Below are 21,618 nucleotides of genomic sequence, written 5' to 3'. Positions count from 1 at the left end.
TGAAATAAATGCGAGAATGTGTGAAAGTAGTGGCGTTATTTTCACCGACACAGACGATGCTGTATCTCTGCCTCGTGGGTTTTAACTGCATGTGCCAAATGAAACTTGCACCCTTTCGTCTGCCACGTCTTACCTCATTTATACAAGACACGTCATGTGCTGTGGTTCACCAGCGCACTGCTCAGAAATCGCATGACGAATGCGTGCCGCCACATCACTCGCACTGCAGCAAGCTTAGCACTGGTCAAGAACTGACCGCGTGAAAAATTCAACAGAGTGCTTGATTGGGCTGGTTGGTGCTGCATGGTAGACGAAGAAAGTGCTTACAGCGCAAACGACACGATGGGATAGAAGAGACGAGAACAGAGCGCTGATCTAGGAACCAAAGTTTATTGCAAACCAACTGCAATGTATAGGAGAACAGTATCTGCGCATAGCCAGAATCTGCGTTTAATCTTGATAAGGTAGGCCGTTTGGCACATATATGTGCGATTTTGCTAATGTTGCGTGGTTATGCGCAGATTAAGTTTTTTTATATATTGCAGTTGGTTTGCAATAAACTTTGGTTGTTAATTCAGCGCTCTGTTCTCGACACTTCTATCCCTACTGTCGTCTGCGCTGTTAAGCACTTTCTTCGTCTACCGTGAAAAATTCGTTTGATAATTGTTGACAATGCGAGTCGAGCTTCAAAGCCAGGATAAAGCTATTAAGCCAGCTTCATCTTATAGTGGTGCCAAGCCTGAATCAATCGCAGAGCAGGGCAGCATCCTTGGTTTCTGTTCGTCTTCCCTTTTCTTTCTCTCTTTTTCTTGTTCTCTCTTCTAGTTTTTTTTTTGTCTTTTCTCTTTATTTCGATTGTTGTCTTTTTTTCTTTCATGTTTTTGCTAGTTCTCTCTCTCTATATATACTTATCGCTTGCTTCCACTTTCAATATTTATACGTGGCTTGCGCTGTTGTGTTTCTCTAGTCATCGTAGCAATGTCCGCACTTTATATCATCGTCAAGGCGCTCAAGGAACAAGAGGAAGCTGGCTTCTCTGACTCGATCGAGCGCGCGCTCAATACACTGCAGCCGGCCAATATATCTGGTTCTGCCCGCGTAACGCCAGCCACGACGACAGCATACGACAGCCTGCAGGGTTGTGTCCTGTAAGACGTCAGTGCATGTTAAAGAACATCAGATGGTCGCGAATTCCGGAGCCCTGTTCTACGGCATGCCTCATATTAATATCGTGGCTTTGGCACATAAAACGTCAGATACTATTGTAGCGTTCCAAGAAGGAACACATTAAAGAGGCACTGATCTTAGTGTCATCCGCCGCTTTAACTTCTTATTCATTCACCTCCTTCTCCCGTGCTCTCAGCGCAGACCACTTCAACCATGATTCGTTTGGCTGTGTTGAGTTCAAGGCGAAAAACCGAAATCGCATAGTCCTGAGAATATTTCGCACTGAGATTTCGGTTATTGGGAGTTCGTATTTTTAAGTAATTACTATACAGTTTGCGGTTTTATAAAGTCGTATTCTCGCACTAATGCATAATCATTGACGAGGCATGAAGCTTCATTGACTGGCTGTCGTAATTTCACTTCGTGTAGCGCAATACCAGGGCCCACGAGAACAGTCCGTCGTGGAATTTCCCGGTAGCAGCCGATCAGCTACAAACTTCAAACGAGCTTTAGAGCTTTCAATGCTGCACGTACAGCAGAGAAGCGCCTTCAAGCAGGGGCGCGTCGTGGCCTTAACACGAACACTGCCAGGCACTTCACGTGATCTGAAGCCGAAGGTCCATTTCTATCAACACGCGAGCTTCCTTCGTTCGGTAGAGCGGCCTGCGAACGTCCGCATCGGGCTGCGGCAGCACGCAATGGCGTCACGTTACAAAGGGGAAGGAAGGACGCGGCCAATAATTCCGAACGTCCGTCCGAGCGCCTCTGCATTGCCAGATGAGCCGCCACTCTCGTCCAATCACAGCTAACGCAGCGGCCACTCGAGACATCGAGAAAACGCTCGCCGCCACCATGCGCTCCCGTTTCGGCGTCGCATTCACTCTGGCAGCGAGCGAGACGGGCAGAGATGTGCCCTGCTTCTTCATTCGGCTGTCCTTCTCCAGAGACGGCATTCCCGCGTAGCCACACGACAAAGGAGGAGGCAGCTCGGTGCAGTAGCTCGGCTCTATAAGCTAGCAAAGCATTCGGCGAATCACTTCATTTTATCTCGCCTGGTATAGTTTGTGAGAAATGTCGTTGGTTAAGGAAGTTTCACTGAACCAATCCAATGATTGATGAAATTGCAACCATCGCAAATCACATCACCCAAAATTTTATTATTATTATTATTATTATTATTATTATTATTATTATTATTATTATTATTATTATTATTATTATTATTATTATTTAGCAATACTGTAAGCTTTGGCACAGGTTCATACAAGAAGCGGATAGTAAAGATATACATGAGCATGAGCTTTGTAGAATTGGGTAAAGCAAAAGTGGGATGAAAAGCGAGAACACAGCGAAAATTGGCAAACCACTCTGGCAATCAACGCAAGTAACTTTCATAGCTTACAATGAAAAAAAAAAGATGTTTGCAACAATTGCAACAACAGCCTTATGACCAAATTGCAAGTATATCATACTGACTCAATAACATACTATATATAAGAGCAGCATACATATACACACATCGCTTTGTTCAGCATGTCTATAATGGATCGAACTGCGATGTATGTGTTTACGAGCAATGTAAATATTGTTCCTGTATTGCGATAAAATCATCCACAGGCTGGAACTTAAGGACTTAATTTGGCAATGGATTCCAAATTACGATAGCTCATCGAAAAATGAATACCTAAATGCGTAACATTTTGTCTTATACGACCTGATGCGTTTATTGTGTCAAGTTCTGGTAGAGTGGTGATGCAAATAATATTGCATTTCTCACTCACACACTCACTCTTTCACTCACTTAATCGGAGCCACTCGATTTCAGGACCTCAAGGCACACGTACTTAACGGTTGCGAAATTCTGCGAATTATTCACTGCCAATTTTCTACCATTTATTTCGTGCAATGATTTATGTCTGCACCCATCCAACCGCTGCTTATTGGACTTCATCACGTCTTCGTCACGTTCTCAGCGTGTCTTCAGCGAGAGCTTGAAATGTGCAGTAAAAAAAAACGCTATTTACCCATATTAACCATTATAGTACGTGCAGAGGAACAAAAGATAGAATGAAAGCGGCAGATTTTGTTTTCTCTAGAAACAGTGGAGTTTCTTTATGGGTATCTCATTTTCATATTTCACTTTTTCTGTTTTTGTTGACAAGACGTTTCAAAGACAAACCAGAGGTTCCCGGACAAGCGAACCGAAATAATATACTGTAGAACGTACACTAGAGAAACGCACATCTTTTAACGTTGGTGTCCAGAAAGAAAGAAAAGAGCAAACACGTCCGCGTTGCAACACCAATGCCGAGATCAAAAGCCCCTTGCCGCGTGTCGCCGAGGCACGCACTGTAAACAGACATCACCGTTTCCACGAAGTCCATCGGCATAACCTCCACCTGAGATACGTCAGTCGCGTTGCTCACGAAGGATGGATACACCGAAGTATGTACAGTGGACTTATGATGCATGGAATATAGATCGCAGCAAATAACTGCTAACTCCCTGTGTACGTATCAATTTCGCAAGGACGACAAACGTACGGGATATATATACCGGTTCGCTGATCGTCGCGCCCCCACGCGGGCGTTAGAGACGCTTTCATAACGTGCGCTCGCCATGCATGGAAGCACGCTCTACCTGAACCATGAGATCCCTTAATCCTGCTTTGAAATTAAACCGCTTAACTCCGTGCAAACTGCGCCGCCAAATGACGAGATCAGTATACTGTTCAAGCAAAACTGTAGAGTTCTGCAAAAAGCGGGCCTATAGAGGGAACAGGCTAGCCGAACTTGCGCATCCACGTACAGGAAAAGTTGTCTGCTATAACTCGATACGTGAAGAGACTAGACTATGCCATCATCAGCTGCTACATGATTGGCTACAGGCTAGCACCACCATGGTATGGTGAACAAACTGCGTTGGATATATTGTGAGCATTATTCATGCGCGTCATTTTATCAAATGTACATACTCATCATCATCAGCCTGACCAGTATTGCGGGGCAGAGGCCCGACAAGTAAAAGAAGTGTCTTGCAGCCAAAACGTTGCCTTACAAGTGGTGGAGAGTGCTTTCCGGTCCCCTGGTCCTCTCTCTGCAGCGATTTTTTGTTATCTTCGACTACCAACCATCCCTGGTACCTTACGTTGCCTTACAATATAGTCACCCACAGATTTGTCGGCGCCGGTATCCAGCGAGAGCTGAACGGTTTTATCGTGCATGAACGCCGTCCTCGGGCGCCGTTTTCACACAAAACCGAAGCTCGGCCCGTTCGCAACAACGCCGGCAACATCGCGAGCGAGATAGAGCGAGAGCAGAGGTTTAACAGGGCCACGCAATATACTGCGTGGGCAGCTGGATGGGCGTTTGTGTTTATATCGCGCATTTTTTTTCAGTAATCTTCTTACAGAAAGCACGAAAGCTTCGTTCAACGCGCCAACCCTGAAAAGGAACATATTATTCTCAGCTGCGAAGACCACCCAGCGAAGCTCCGCCGCTCTAGAGAGTTATTAAACCCCCGAAGCTCCAACACACGAGCATAATAAGAAGCCCGACTCCGCACTGAAGCCCGCCAGTATATCATATACGCGGCACTGTCGAAACGCTATCGTTATCTAGTGACAGCCAGAAGCAAACGCAGCTGTCTGCATGCAGGGAAGCAATTTGAGCAAGGCTAAAGGGCAGTAGCGTGAAGGCAACGCTGATAAAAACGCAAACGGGTTTGTTTTTTTCTTTCATTTTTAAAAAAGCTTTTCGGGTATCCAGTCGATAGCGAAAACATACACAAAACCGTATGCATAAAACTGTGCGTATTTTACGATAAATATTAAAAAAAAGTTTAAATAGCGAACAAAGTGTCGCCATGGTAATATTCTGGCTCCTCGTTTTATAGCGCGGTTCCGCCCTCCTGACCTCTGCGATGTTTTCTTATTACTATATTTTCCATGTTCTACGCGTTACTCTTTCACACGTATAGCGGCAAGAGATCCCCGCTATTTTTTTTCTTTTTTTTTTAGTTAGCAATAGTATCTCGCTGATAGCACTGTATTTTTACCGTGCGCTTTACTCAAAGTTGAACAAGCTTTCAAAAGGGGGGAAAAAGAGAGAGAGGCCGAACTTTTCAAGCGGATATTTTCTTTACGACCTACATTCATCGGCCCGCACCAGCTCTTACGCATGGCTGCGAAATAACGACGCGTAAGTTAATCGCCGTTATTTGCGCCCGAAGCAAACCCAAGTAAACCGAAAGAGCACGAAGGTAAAAATATAGAGACAGAACGAAGCGAACCTCTGTTGGAGCGTTGCTCTAGTGGACCGTCACAACGTTGAAAGTTAAAGTGACGTTGCATGCACGAACACACCAACGCGTTAAAAAAGGACAGGCCGAGCAGGAACGTTCTATGCACAAATCTCGGTGGGAAAAGCGGAATGAGAAAAAAAAAAACAAACTAAAAGATCAGGTAGACATTTCGATCAAAGCGAGAAGAATGAGGTCTAAGCAGTGTTCCTTTCTTCCGGTAAACAGTGTAAATCAAGAGCAGTAATAATCATTCGAAGAAACAGAGCCTAAAACGCAGCTGCGCAAACTGACCGCGAGAGGCGCTTTGAAACCTGGGAATGGCCTCCACGAAGCCACGTGGGCATACGGCAATAAGACACGGGCCGACACTACGCGTCGGAGGAGGAAAACATCCGGGGAGAAGCGAGACGTAGAAAGAAGGAGGGCCAAGTAATGGGCAGCACTCGAGTAGTAAACTGAACTTGCGTATCTATAAACTACTCATTGTTTTGTTTACTTCTTGTGGATACAGCAAGCGGGGGTGCGTGTTTTCTTGCCTCCGTGTGCATTTCGTTTCGGCGAGCTTGGTCCATAACGTAGTTCGGACTGTCCCTGTCCGACGTTCAGCATGAGCGACAGCACCGAAGGAAGCGGCTTATTTTCTAAGCGCAACGAACAAGGAACGCATCAACTTAGCAGGAGTATGCCGGAAGTACAGACAGTAAATAAACAACGGCACAAAAAGGAATGTTACCAGTACACAGGCGAACATAAGTAAGAGAAATTGAAGAAAAGAAATGAATGGGAAAGCGCAGCCGGAGAGCGGGTATAGTGAAATGGCCAGGCGCGCCGATACGCGAGAGCGCCATCTGGTTGCGAACAAATAACCAGAGCAAACGCGAGGAGCCCACCGTTGCCAATCCGCACAAAACACGTCTGTGCCGTAGAAGGGGTCCTCGGAATTGGCGCTCCACAGCTTGCTCGTTCAACCTTACAGCCGAGGGAAGAAGTGGTTCGGATCCTGGCTGGGACGACGGCACTTCAGCCCGCATGCCAACTGTTGTCGTGGTAGAGCTAAGCTTTCCTTCCTAGCACCGCCTCCCTCTTCCCGCGCACACGGTATCCAACGCAACTCTCAAGGAAATACGGGGGACAAGTTGACACAGAGAACGGCTTAAGTTCTGCTACAAGTTACTTCGTTCGTATCTGCCGTTCGCACGCGAGCAAAAGGAATGTAAAAACAACTAAAAGAAAACAAGACGCACGCTCAAGATGGTTCACTGCTGGAAGATATACGGCACAGCAGGTTTAGTGGCCAAATAGTCCTTTAGGCAAACAGAGCCCACGCTTTGAAGAAGAAAAAGTTCGCCTCGTTTCACTGCGGCCTTTCTCGATGAAGTTGACTGCAGCACTGCTAATGCTGACCGAAGGAGACGTCACGAGAAAACCCACGCAATGCGTACATCTGGCTGTTCAGAGCTTATGAAAGAGAGACACAAAACTAACTACAGCGTCAGCATGCTCGGCACAAAGCGAACTAACTTTCCGTAACCACATCTATTATACTGTCGTATGTGGTAGGCCAGTGAAGTGTGCTTGTGTCCCTAGCTCTGCCGAAAGGCAGTTATGAGCAAAACTATACAATGTGTACTTGACGCCAAGGCAATTTTTATATCTCTCACACCCGCAACACACACACACACACACACACACACACACACACACCCACCCCAGGTGGTCAAAATTTCCGGAGCCCTCCACTACAGCGTCTCTCATAATCAAATGGTGGTTTTGGGACGTTAAACCCCACAAATCAATCAAATCATCAACACACACACACACACACACACACACACACACACACACACACACACACACACACACACACACACACACACACACACACACTGCAACCCACATTATTTATACATAATTAAATAGTACAAGGCCTACAGACACAACTTTGTGTTCTCTGGAAACGCTTCATCACAATCCAGCAGTGGTATTCTTGACAAAACGTGACAGAGCCACTAAACTTCTTTAATTTTATACTAACCCGCAGAGGGCGCACACCTCCTGTGTGTGCGTTTTTGTCCGAATAAAATAGTCACTCATTAGTCAGCACTCGTCTTGTGCAATCTCTGCCCTTTCTCTCGTCTTCCTCATTGCTTAAAAGTTTAAGACAAAATAAAGACCTGCGAGTCCGGCTCCATAGCGAAATTTCTGTCAACTGAGGAACTTCATTTCTCAGAAATCCGTGTCCACTCGCTTGCAGGTTCGTGTTACAAACGAGCAGATGAAGATGTTTTCTTTTCGTGAACTTTGCGGGCTTCTCCCAAAGTGCTGCTTGTTCTCTTGTTTGTTTTTGAAACCGGTAAGCGCAAGAAGGCGTGAACCAGAAAACAACACACTGTACGATGCTTGCAAATAATATTTATTGCGACACAGACAAGCGATATATACATTTTCCTCAATAATGCATGAAAATGGTACCTACGCATGCTTGAGCACTGGGCAATCGGTTTTTCTCTAGTTTAACCATTCTCTCTCTCTCTCTCTCTCTCTGTTTATTCTATATATACGACTAATAGCAACCGATGAAACCTGTCATTACTTTTCCAATCGATACTCGCCATCCGGCACAGCACAGCATCACTTCGGTCAGATGCTGCGTCCAATTGTCAAGCGAGCCGCATCCGGAACCGCCCGGAGACAGCTCGCCCACGCGGCCGGCTTCCACCGAGTGAGTGAAGAAGGGGGATGTAAACGGCGCGGTGGCCGCGCCTCAAGTGGGGCCAAGTGGAGAAGGCCCCGGATCGGCCGTTCCACTCAAACCCTGGCCGTCTCGAGTGCTCTGCTACACGAATGCCGACAGAGCCGGCCCACCGCGGCAGCCTCTATAGGTGGCCATCACAGTGCGTGCGTTTTGTGCGCTTAGGGAAGCTGACCTTCGCCTTCCCTTTCCCAGCGCGAGGACCATGAAATCGAGCGTGACCCAATCGAAATGTCCGAGAGCCATGCATGTATCGTGAGCCTTCTTTTCTTGTTTGAATAAGCGTGAAACGCCTCCTGTGTATAGAGTTCGCGAACATCGCAAAGCCCACTCTCGAAAGCAGTGTTGCATACTGAAAATAGATATTACCTCATCTTGTACAGTATACTTGGCAACTGAAAAAAAAAAAAAAACACGATGGTCCACCCACCTGGCGCTTTCTCGGACCACCACTGAGCCCTGGGAACAACTAATTATGGCATGCAATGAAACCCCCCCCCCTCTTTCTTTTCTCTCTCGTTTTCCCATAAAGAGCTCAAGGTGATGAGCGTGACGTAATGTTCCAATCAGTGCTGAGATGAATAATACTTGATACCCGCCATGGAGGCGTCGCGCTGATGAGATGATTCCGTATTTCGCAAGGGGCAACACGAAAAAAAAAAAAAAAGGTATTTCAGCTTCAATAGTGAAGCCTGAGGAAGTGCGTAGCACGGGAACCCAGCGATTCTCCTTCCTAGAGTTCCCACGGCTCCGTTTGCTGAAACGGCGATGACGCCAGTGTTTGATGTAAGCATGTGGGGTTTACCCAGTACGAGCAAGATGTTATTGGGATGATTCGCTATCTGCATGCGAGTGCCACATGTGCACTACTTTTTCCTGCACTTTGTCTGCGTATCGCTCTCTTCCTGCTTGTTACGGCATTCAAGATGGGCGTCGCGCGCAGCGAGTTCCATCAGGCTGCTTTCTACATCAGGTGCAGCCGTGTAGCGATGCAGCGCTGACGCACAGGCATGGCCATTTTCTCGCTCATCAAAGGGGTGACGCCTTCTAATGCACCACGCCGAAGGCAGCTCCACCTTTTCCGAACGTTTTAGTGATCCTAAATTGATTAATGCGATTACGTATTCGCCATCTCAGCTAACATCATTGTGTTAGACCTTGTTCGTTCATTTCAAACTCAATTTGAGCATTGCTAGCCTTGCTATGGGCTGTATTGAGCGCTTTACGAAGAGCGTGATCACGCCATGTGAGATGTATGGACGATAAGCCAGGCCCAAGGTGCTCCGCACTATGTAAAAAAAAGGCACTAGTGTGATTTGATTGCACCTAGAAAAAACCCGGCGAGTCAAAATTAATCCATAGTACCTCAATATATGTATACTTTCTATTATTTTTTACAATGCCGCGATGGATGCGCAGCGTCATGTTTTCCAGCTGTAAATACGGCTGCTTTAACAATCTTCTACTGTATACACGTGTCTTTATGGCTTGAATATTAAATGCGAAGCATTTTTGTGCGCACTGCAGACACTTTCAGCAAGCATGCACGCAGCCAGCAAGCCAGCTAGCCAGCTGGGTTTTATCGTGATCTCCCCCTCACATGGGGTAAACCAAAATGAGTGTGGGGGGGGGGGGTAAGATGGTTTGAAGAATATGACTCGTTGGTCATGACATGAATTATATAGCGATCCCGTTGCGTACGTTGTCAAACCCTTTCCACCAGACGTGTGGCAAATATCCGCGGGCGGGTATGTGTCACAGGCAAGCGAGTATCTGTCACAGGTGATTGACAGTTTATATTTACCCAGGAACGACGAGAACGGTTATTTTAACCCATGAGCGTTGAGAAAAAGCTGGCTCAGTCAGCGTTGACCCGATGGATACTGGGAATAAATGTCACGGTTCCAGCAGGAATCAAACCCCAGCATTCTGCGTGGCAATCAAGTATTCTATCAGAGCCATGCCAGCTCTGAGAACTATGTATACATTTAAAATAGGCCCTAATGTCCATGAAACGTCAGTTCTGGTTGCAGTACTGGCAATTTTATAAAAATTACAAATGTACTATACAGCCGTCACTTCATGTCAGTGTCAGATGTAGTTAGCGCGCCATCCGCTGAAGTTAATTTATGTAGAAGTGTCCATCTTCACTTGCACCAGCACGTCATATCAGCTTACCGTTTCTTGCGTTGCTAATATTCATGTTGCTGTTGGCAACGTTACGCAACTGTTAACAACTAGTTAAATGATACATATGCGGCTGTTTATCGCATGCATGTGCGATGATTTGTACATATTTTGAACGCTACATCGTAACGTCTCGCCCAATGAAAAAAAAAATTCCTAGTCACTATCCGTCCGCGTCACTATCCGTCTAACCTAGTCACTATCCTCTAACCTAGTCTAACCTAGTCACTATCCGTCTAACCTAGTCACTATCCGTCCGCATGCTTCGCATAACATCGATTCCCAGATAAGATACGTGGGATCTGCCGATTTTTTTTTTTTAACGCTGCCCTGAAAACTAACACGGCCGCTGCATAAAAAACAACACTTTTTATTTTATATCCAGCGGCCATAAAACTGCCTTCATGGCGCATCACATATTCAAATAGAGATAAAAACAAAGGCAGCCGGTAGGCGACAGCCAGAAATAGTCCCACTCGACATTGCGCGCTGCTACAGCAATAGGCAAGATTATGCAAACGCCAGCTACGCGCGTCAGCTCGCGTATAGGCGACAACAAAAGCACAACTCGCGCAGAGCTCGTAACGCGATATGCGGCAGCGATGCAAGAATAGGCCGTTTCTTGCCGAGGTAGACGCGCAGGTGTCGTGGGCAAAGTTCGGTGATGTTGGTATCGGCTTTCAACATCAACGTCAAACGACCACGTGCACACGGGCGCCGATACGCTTACGTCAGAGGAATGCGCGCTCACAGCTGCGATGACACACTGCATGCTCCGCACAAAAGTCGCTGTGCCAACATCCTTGGTCGGCCATACAGCGCTTTGTCGCTGACTCGCTCTGGCAGTCGCAGTTCGGCACTGCCATAGCAGTGCGAACGTGCGTGCGTCACAGTCACACTGCAGTGTGACACACACACACACACACACACACACACACACACACACACACACACACACACGCGCGCACACACACACACACACACACACACACACACACACGCACGCGCACACACACACACACACACACAATTGTTTGCTGAGTCACGATGGCGTAAATACGAGAATCAATATATGCGTTATGCGTTCCACTCAACGACCCGTAGTTTGAGAAGTCATAGAGTTAATATACAGACCAGAAGAAAACCTGTGCCGAAAAAGCTATAACCACCAAAACGATAACATCGAGGAACGTTCAACGTTTGTAATGACAACAATGACCGTCATTGTTGCCATTAGAATACTTGAACGAGGCTCCAAATATATCAGTTTTGCCTTGCCACGGTGGTCTAGTGGCTAAGGTACTCGGCTGCTGACCCGCAGGTCACAGGTTCAAATCCCAGCTGCGGCGGCTGCATTTACGATGGACGAGGAAATGTCGTAGGCCCGTGTGCTCAGATTTGGGTGCATGTTAAAGAACCCCAGGTGGTCAAAATTTCTGGAGAAGCACACACAAGTGTGTGTGCATCTCTCCTTTGTGTGTGTCCTAGTCGTGGTGCGCTATACCAGTGAAAATGATGACACCTCTCGTCGGTCGCAGCAGTGGCTTGCCATAACTGAACGGGAAATAGGCGAAAAAAATCTTATATGACGAAAAAAAAAACCATCTATCAAAAACGACTCTCGTTTTATACATCTGAGGTATATTTCAACAGCCTGGTAAAATTACAGTATCGCATTACAAACCGCGTGACCGCTCCTGTAGTGTTTAATATTTAACACTGGGATCCAATGCATGTATTTCTATGGATGGTGTTCAATTGTCCTGGGAAGTCCCACGCTTCAGTAGTGCGATACTGCGATTTGACCAAAATGTAGGAGGTGATCCCTTCTACATAAAACCGGGAGTCGTTTTCGATACCTAGCTTTATTCAAGAGGTATGATTTTTCTCACCTATATCCCATTCAATTATGGCAGGCCGCCGTTCCTGTCGCCGATAGATGGCGCCACGTCCAGATGTCCCCAATTTCTGGGAATGAGGTGGACTTTTTTTCGAAGAAAGGTTTTGTCCACGCTGTGTGCACACGAGATGTCCGTTAATTCTAGGGCTGCACGCTCCCTAATTCGAACAACTCTACAGACCCCTTCGAGTTCAAATTAACGACATTTTATTGCATGTAGTGATGAAAACTGCATACAAATGAAATAAGAGTAAGGCTTCGAAAGAATGCTTTATCAATTATTCGAAGTTTATTCAGCGTACACATTCGCGACTGTTTATGGTTAGCGGACAGTCGGGAAGCGTCTGCGTTTATACGTGGTTAACCATAGCGTAGCGTGTGTTTGGGCTGTCTGATAAGTCAACCCCGCAAGCCGAATGTTTGAGAGCACAGCTCGTTAATGCACGCAAATTCGTAAAAGACATTAAAAGGCTCTCGACTATAGAAGCATGACCATGCGCCGGGGAGAAGAGGCCAACGTATATCTATGGTATGGTTAACCACCCTGCCTCTGTTGTCTGGCTTCCTCGCTCTCGAAAGAGTGGAACAGGAGTACTCGGGATGTTGGTACGCGGTGTAGCGATTAAAACTGCGCCCAACGAAATGCGCACGCGCACACGAATGAACACGAAACAAACCGACGAGGGCGAACATGCGCACGGCCAGCGTGAAACATGGTGTGTATACTGAGCAATGCTTTTAGAGAACCGCAGATGTGCATGTTCCCACAGATCTAGAGGTCGGTAAACTTAGGACATAGCGGGAAGAGCCATGCAAATAACACTCTAAGCACACGACAGCATGCACTTAGAACTAGACTGCGGCAAAGCTGCATCGTTCCGAGCACATAAACAAATCGGTGCTTGAGTTGCATAAATGAAAATGGTCTCACTTTTTCTCCGTTTTTTTTTTTCAAAAAGGAATGTTAAGAGAGGCCAATGAACCCGTGATACGAGAACTCAGCGTTGATTTTGTCATATCTCATACACAAAAATGCGCTAGTGAGAAATAACGTTCTCTTTTATATTAACAATTGTTTTTCAGGCGTCATTCGTTCGCACACGAAGAGAAAGGACGAAAAGCATGCCATCTTTGATTTTTTTTTTAATCATGGGAACCCGAGGAAAACATTTTGCGCTATCACATATCAGCAATGCGTGCACTGCATGCATGCAAACGTACTATGCCCACGTTTGCTCCTCATTTATTTTTCTGCTAACTACCAGCGCAAGAACAAATATATATGGGCTGTTCATTTCACTAAAAGCACGCGTAATTTGAGAAGACGTGAACGGTGAAGAGTTACATACTCTAGCTTTGATTGATTTGTGGGGTTTAACGTCCCAAAACCACCATATGATTATGAGAGACGCCGTAGTGGAGGGCTCCGGAAATTTTGACCACCTGGGGTTCTTTAACGTGCACCCAAATCTGAGCACACAGGCCTCGACATTTCCGCCTCCATCGGAAATGCAGCCGCCGCAGCCGGGATTTGAACCCGCGACCTGCGGGTCAGCAGCCGAGTACCTTAGCCACTAGACCACCGCGGCGGGGCTACATACTCTAGCTTTACATGCAGGTATAACACTTGTCATTAAACGATTAATGGCGTCCTATTTCAGCTGAAGTGACATGCACGCGTGATATATAGTTTACACCACACTTGCCTCAATTCTTTTTTCTTTTTGCCTACTACTATAGTCTTAATTTTTCTGTTCAGTTTATCAAGTCACCGGAGTGCGTTGCAGTCAGCACTCAGATATGCCGCTAACGCTAATTAAAAGGCCTGATACTAGAGCACGGCAGTCGTCTGCTAGATCGTATTTTTCTTCACCTTACTGCATCATCATGAAGAAACGAAGAAAGCCCCGCCGCGGTGGTCTAGTGGCTAAGGTACTCGGCTGCTGACCCGCAGGTCGCGGGATCGAATCCCAGCTGCGGCAGCTGCATTTACGATGGAGGCAGAAATGTTGTAGGCCCGTGTGCTCAGATTTGGGTGCACGCTAATGAACCCCAGGTGGTCGAAATTTCCGGAGCCCTCCAGTTGCTACGGCGTCTCTCATAATCATATGGTTGTTTTGGGAAGTTGAACCCCACAAATCAATCAATCAAGAAACGAAGAAAGCCAGTAAGTTTGTTCCTAGGCTCTGTAATTTTGAAAGTACCAATATTGCAGCGTATCTGCAGTGTACTTAACGCGTCAACGAACGTTAAACTTTACAACAGAAACTACAAAAAAAATAGTAAACCTGCCATAGCCTTACACACAACAAACGATCAAGTGGGTCTTTAGTGATTAGGATAACAATCAATAAAAAAACAGGTCTCTCTTCCTCCCTTATATCTATGATAACTTTTCTTGAACTAGGGAGCCAGAGACGCTAAGACATTGATAACCGCAGGGAACATCAGCTGCAATTTCATAAAAGCGACGTTGTGAAGGCATAATCGAGATTGATTGCTCTGTGCCGGCGTTCCAAGACTTCAAACGATTTCATTCATTCATTTCATAAACGTAAGTACACCATTTTTTTCAGAGCGCTAATTCCACTTTCTCTTCGGCGCTCTGCACCGGTGCTACATAAGCGGCCCGTTATTTGCGCGACGGCTAGACTGTTCCAACCACGACGCATCAATAAATGCGGCCCTGTCCTACACCGCGGGGAAATGTAAACATTATTTCACGCTGAGTGCGCGCCTGTAAGCAGCAGCCGCTGCTGAGGCGGCATTCCTGAAGTAGCCGAGAATCTGCGAGACCAGAACGAGACGACATAAGCTGTTCGCGACGGGAATTAAGCGAAATCCGGCGGCCGCATCGCAGAGGAGCTGTGGGACCATCTCGGCGGGTGACTCTAAACACTGACCTCCGCTTACTTGCGCTGCACACCGTCCGAGTGGCCGCGGACGAGCCGACGAAAAGGGTGGAGTGGCTGAAGCTCCGCGGGCGGTTTGTTTGCGTCGTCCACCTCCAGGCGGAAAAGGGGGGGCGCTGTGCTCTGTCTCGGCGCTTCTCAAGAGACGCGCGCTCATTTGCATAAACCGCGCGGTTATGAAGTCTCGGCGGAAAAGCACTACATTCCCGCCCCCCCCCCCCTCCCCTCTTCTCCGCTTTTAATGCTGCCGCATCGCTCTAAGAAAATGCGCGCTGAAGCGAAGACCCGGCGCGCGCTCTCCAGCTTTGTTCTTAAGTGCTCCCCCTCCTCGAGATTGTACGGAGATGACGCGACATCTTTCGTTATTAGTCATTTTCCCCCTTTATTTCTTCCTTTTTAAGTTTGTCTTTGTTGTTTTTCAGTTCAGCGCAGCACTTGACGAGTCCCGCGGGATGTAAATGGAAAGACAATGCGGATATTTCAGAGCTCTTCGAAGAACTGTCGTTTATTTTAGGCTACAACAATTTGTTTTTCTCGTTATCAGAGCACCCCACGAGTTCGCCATACTGTGTCTTTCTTGTACAGCTGACCTTTTTCTTTTTCTTTTCTTTGTATCCGCGAACCATCCCGCGTAGAAGCACATAGAGCATTGAAATAGATATGTCTTATAGGCGTGTGACAATCGCAGAACAAGCGCGGGACAAGAATAGCAATATTATGACGACACTTCGTGACCAACAATTTTATAGTGGCAGAAGTATAGGCTCTACAGTGTTGGTGTGGCTAAGTGATCAGCGCGCATGACGGACAAGATCGTGGCTGTCGGATTCCTGGCTATACGATAGAAGTCTTCTTATACTTTATTTTCACCGGCTTTGGTCTTACAATTTTCTTTTATCTCTCAACGCAATGAAAGTGATGAACGCATACGGCACAAGTAAAAAAAATAATACTGACCTTGGATGATCCTTGCTGTACGCTTTACAGGCATTGGTCAATTGATGACTGAAATACAAAAAAAAAGGGGGGGGGGGTAACAAGTTACACAAAGCAAAAAAAGTGCAGGACGATGGATATTGGCGCAGATATGGCAGATACCGGCCCTACGGGCCACCGTGGGCGTCAGAATGACAGCTAAACAGGGCAGTCTTTACACGCGGTAAAATTGAAACCTCATACAGAGACACAGAGTACTGCAATAAGGTCAAATACGGATAGCAGGTGAGCACTAGCTTGGTATGTGTAGCTTGATTCTTTAGAATATCTGAGTTATATACATATACGAACGAATACAAGTGTTAAAAGCGCCAGGGACTGCACAAACTTCACAAACGGCACAAAAAAGCCGTAAGGGCTTCTGGCAGCACCGATTCACACTCACGTTTAAAAATGCACATATACACCTTATAAAGCGGACGTAGAGAAGGCCGCCACTTAGGCTTCGTAGGTAGAACAGTAGACACTTTATCGAAAGAGCGCAGGTTCCGTACCTGCTAGCGGCAAATTATCTTTTCATTCACTTCGCTTTCTTTCCACTGACATCACAATTACTACTGATAACATCCCCTGTGCATTCATTGCCTTCATTGTGAATTACTTCTCGCTATTACTGTGTCTAACAAAGAAAAAGGGCCCTTGAATTTTCACTTCTTTCCTTCATAGAAGGAAGCACTATTCATATAAGATAGCTCGGCGATGGGGCTGGCGAGGTAGAGATTAAAGCGGTTTAAGAATCCGCACAATGCGACATTTAAGTATAGATGACTCAAAACAACACACGTGTGGGGCTTACTTAGGGCCGTCAAACTGCAACTCTACCAGTACGAGCAGCAGCACTATATGAGGAGAGACAAGCGTGCCGAGAGAGCTGAAATTGTATAAGATAAACCCAACGGGTCATCATCCAGGCGACGTTGCTTTCTGCTGGGTGAATTCACCATGAGCGTTACAGACGTTAGCCCGTATAATTTTTTTTTTGTCAACAGGGCCTCATCGAGTGTGACGCCCACAGAGCGGCTTTATCCTCTCCCATAGTACATCACTCTAAATCGTTAACTTTTCCTAAACAAATGAAGGTCGACAACACGCACCCGCCTTTAAGAAAGACATTCAGAAGATTCGAAGAATTGTTATTGAATAAAAAAAATACGATACGCTGACAATACAGCAGAAAAAAACGAGCATACCAGATCAAGTTTACATTAGCGTTGAAATACGAGCTGAAAAAATGTGCGAAAACTCCGCCAACGTTTCATTCGCAAACTTTTCAGCGTTATAAGTGCGTCGATTAAACCCACACACTGCGCCGCAATTGCGCCAATAAAACCGCGAACAAATACAGTCCCTCTCCGCGCTACGGGTAGAGACCTCGCCAGTGGTCAACGCTGTCGTGATCCGCAACGTCTATACGAGACGTCCTGCTTTGTTACGCGCGACCGATCCGCAAATGTACACTGTGTTGACGGAGCTCTTGACTGATTTCAGCCGTGGACCTCATGCACGCACAAAGGCATGGCTCTATCACTGTCCGGCAGGGCTGCAATCAACGGGGAGTCCCGCAATGGAACGTAAACATTCTCGACGAGGCAGTATAAGTGCACATATAGCGTTGCAAAATGCGGGTGACTGCCGAACGCAAGCGCACCACACGGAAGCACCGCACTTGTGAACCTATCATTTTGTCCGCAGAATCCGGATATGGCGGAACGATGTGGGTTCACTTGGGAAGCTATGGGTACTTAGTGGATGCGCAGTAAATGCTTGGGTACGCAGTAGCAACTGCATGAAGGAGAATCGGTGAAACATGGAACCAAGGAGAAACCTCGTGAGACGAAGGACAAAGCGTTAGCTTTCAATTGCGATTTATTTCATCACGGTCAGCTTGCTACCTTGAAACGTAAATCAATACCAATTAGCGAACCATGGTACCCCATGACGACAGGCTAGCACTTCTACGCGCCAATACAACCGTTTTCGTGCGTATGCGTCTACCGTATCATTGTTAATTTAGGATTTAAAGATATAAAATGCTTTGCACGGTTAACATCCCAACAAAGAATCACCAGAACCTAACGTAAATGACTATTTCAAGTAAAAATAGTAATTATGTGACATAGCTTTCGTTTTTTGCCGCGGACTATTGTTTTTACCCGCCACGGTGGTGTAGTAGTTAAGATGCTCGAATTCCGACTCGGAAGTTGCAAGATCAAATCCGGGCCTCGACGGCTGCCCTTTCGATGAATGAGGAAATGCTTAAGGCCCGCGTGCTTAGATTTAGGTGCCCATTAAGGAGTCCCAGGTGGTCGAAACTTTCAGAGCTCTTCACTACAATGCCTATCCTACTCGTTTTGGGACGTTAAATCACGATAATTATTATTAACGTTGTTTTCACGAGCTTGCCAATAAAGAATGGCACGTGAGCAAGCTCTCATGTCACATCTTGCGGAATACAGTTCCTATGCAATGCTAACGACGAATGATGGTAAACAGCACAAGTCACGAGGACGACGAACAAAACGAGCGCACTGCCCAACTAAGTTATCTCACTGAGTGACGGTTACACACAAACAAGCACAAGAAAACATTCGGCGGCGAAAGTTTTGTCGGACGCGGAAGTTAAACAAGAAAAAGTGTCGGGTTTTTTGGCTTTCATTACAAGTTTGTTTTCTTGCATGCAAGTCAACCGACTGGCCCAATTTTTAATAATTTTGGCACACAATGAAAAGTTCAACTGCAGACTATTGTTGCCTTCGTACGACAACCCCCAGAGACGTGTCGCCCGACAGAAGCAGAGCGTTAACGCCGGGGCATATTAATTTAAGTACACAATGAGCGAACAAGCCGAGCACTACAAGAGGCGAGGCATGCACTATAGCTGGGGCCATCTCTGTACTGTATGCGGTAAGTCATCGACCCCTCACTGTTTTTCATTGCGCCAGCAGTTATACGGACACTATTGGTTGATTTTCACCGTCGCCGTCAGCGTCATCCTCCACGATATGTATGTATACACAAAAAAAGGCATAAAAATTAATGAGATGAAAAAATAATCCTCGGCACCGGATCGGGGAATCAAATCACCGACTACGCGCTCCCGAGCACGCTGCATTAACTATTCAGCCACACGCAATTTAATAACAAAATAGAAAAATACTCAGCCCCACGTCATGCATGTGCCGGCATAATTGCGGCAAACTAAGTGTATAGATACACGCTCGACGCTGGCAGTATTCAGATCTCGGAGGAGCTTGAGCGTGTTTACTTCCACGCATTGCTCCGACATTTTTTATTTTAATTTTAAAACTGCTCTTGAGACGGGCACAAAAAAGGGACCCCTTTTTGTATCTATATACTCGTGATGACGACTAAAAAACGAAGACCGCGAACATTTGCATTAGACGCCACCACGTGGCAGCCCCACGGCGGTGGTCTAGTGGCTAGGGTACTCGGCTGCTGATTCGCAGGTCGCGGGATCGAATCCCGGCTGCGGTGGCTGCATTTTCGATGGAGACGAAACTAGTGTAGGCCCGTGTGCTCAGATTTGGGCGCACGTTAAAGAACCCCGGGTTGTCGAAATTTCCGGAGCCCTCCACTACGGCGTCCCTCATAATCATACGGTTTTTTCGGGACGTTAAACACCACATATCAATCGATCAACCACGTGGCAGGATACGCAGGGGTGTCATTCCGCGCGCTACACTTAAAAAAAAAAAAAGAAATGTCAAGGAGCATCAGGTTCTGCGCTGTCGACACTTGCAGCGCGTTGCTGAAAGATAACGGTGCAACAACTATATGATATTTGTTAGCTCACACTTGTCCGGTGAATGCCTGCGCGTCCTTTTGGAGCGTCCTCCTTTGTGCTTGAGAGGGAAGCTGCTAGTATCGAGCTGCTTGGCGATATTCCTGTGATATTCTCTACCCTCCCCCTCCCTTTTTGTTTGCTGTCGCATTCATTGTTTCGCCCTTGCGGCGAAGCTGATTCTTCAATATGCGAGTAACACGAGCCCCTATTCCCACGTGTCCCGCATGAATGAACAAAAAAGCACACCTTACTTTATTTGTTCGTGTTACACCACGTATATTCAAAGAGCAAAAACATTTTTGTTTTCTTAACATCGATGCGAAACAGAAGCAGCCACGCAGAGCAAGGATGCTGTATGCGGCGCTTTAATGCGTAATGACTCGTATTAAAAAAAAAAACATTAAGTGCGGAACTTTTCAGCCTTCTTTCTTTCTCTTCCGCTTTGTCTTTCAGTCTCTCTATCTGTTTTTCTCTTTTCCAGATGTTTTTCTGTTTTTATTTATAATTTTTTCTGTTTCTTTTCTTTCTCTCCCTTTACCTCACTTTCGTCCTTTATTTCGTACTTTAACATGTGGTATTGCCGGCGCTATGCCAAGCCGCGACAGTATACGATAAAACGTACACTCAATGTGCTCCACACATCATATCATCAATCCACTCAAAGAACCAGAGGAAGAACACCTGCTGGGCGCGAGCACGAGATGAGTATGCTACAGATAGTTTTACTAGCCTTACGCCGGCCATAAATGAGACCACGACAGCAGCAATACAACTGTCCAGACCTCTAAAGTGCTCGCAACAATCTTTACGGCCCTGGCTGTGCCGATTGACACTGATTGATAAATGAAAGCAAAACTGCTCATTCTTAGGCGAATATTTCTTCAATTATCTTCACCGTGACTGATATCAAAATTAAGACATGTTTGCGGATCTGGGGACCACAAAGCGGAAAAAGCGTGACTGAAGTATCGGGTGAAGCCGAGGCGCGTAAGCTGAGGCGGGTAAGCGCCATTTCCGGCAAGACGTCGATGATTGATTGATTTGATTGATTTGTGGGGTTTAACGCCACCAAACCACCATTTGATTATGAGAGACGCCGTAGTGGAGGGCTCTGGAAATTTCGGGCAAGCTCTTTTGATGAGTATCACCTTGACAAATAGTACGTTGGTTCCCATTTTGTGTACTCTAGCGAGCAGTAGAAATAATCAGAAGCCATTTTTCTCGTTTCGCAAATACGAAGCCCCGTTGATATAACTTGACATCATTCTCGCGAATACATAAATGCTCGCACGACTGGCTGAAGTTTTCGCTTGTATTCATCTGAGGTCCTCACTATTCGGAAAACGTGAACAAACAAGTATCCGACTAAAATAAAAGTTAAGTGCTAGAAGTATTAGAAAGCTTTCACGCTGGAATAGTTTGTAAGAGAAAGCGCTAGCCATTGGCGATGTCGGACGTATTAGCGAAGGTGGTCAGTTTTAGGCGGAAAAACTTTTACGGACGAACGCCTTTGCGAAGAAAACGGCAGTGTTTCTGTTAACGTTGCTTTTTTTTTTTTTACTAACGAAATAACCACTCATACATTTCCTCAGCAACA

The 21,618-nt window shown here is 46.3% G+C and overlaps 1 protein-coding gene across 5 annotated transcripts in view; it reads right to left on the bottom strand.

The window, feature by feature from the left end:
* Nucleotides 1–21,618, bottom strand: part of LOC119177364 (uncharacterized) — a 515,905-nt gene that overhangs the window by 422,372 nt on the left and 71,915 nt on the right. For all 5 annotated transcript variants that reach the window (XM_075882186.1, XM_075882185.1, XM_075882188.1 and 2 more), the window contains exon 2: nt 16,178–16,225. The gene's annotated coding sequence lies outside the window, so the exon portion shown is untranslated. The remainder of the gene's footprint in view (nt 1–16,177; nt 16,226–21,618) is intronic.

Source organism: Rhipicephalus microplus, chromosome 2 (genome assembly GCF_043290135.1).
Source record: "Rhipicephalus microplus isolate Deutch F79 chromosome 2, USDA_Rmic, whole genome shotgun sequence".
Classification (NCBI taxonomy): Eukaryota; Metazoa; Arthropoda; class Arachnida; order Ixodida; family Ixodidae; genus Rhipicephalus; species Rhipicephalus microplus.
Note: the sequence above shows the minus strand (reverse complement) of the source record. Positions and strands in the feature narration are given on the sequence as shown.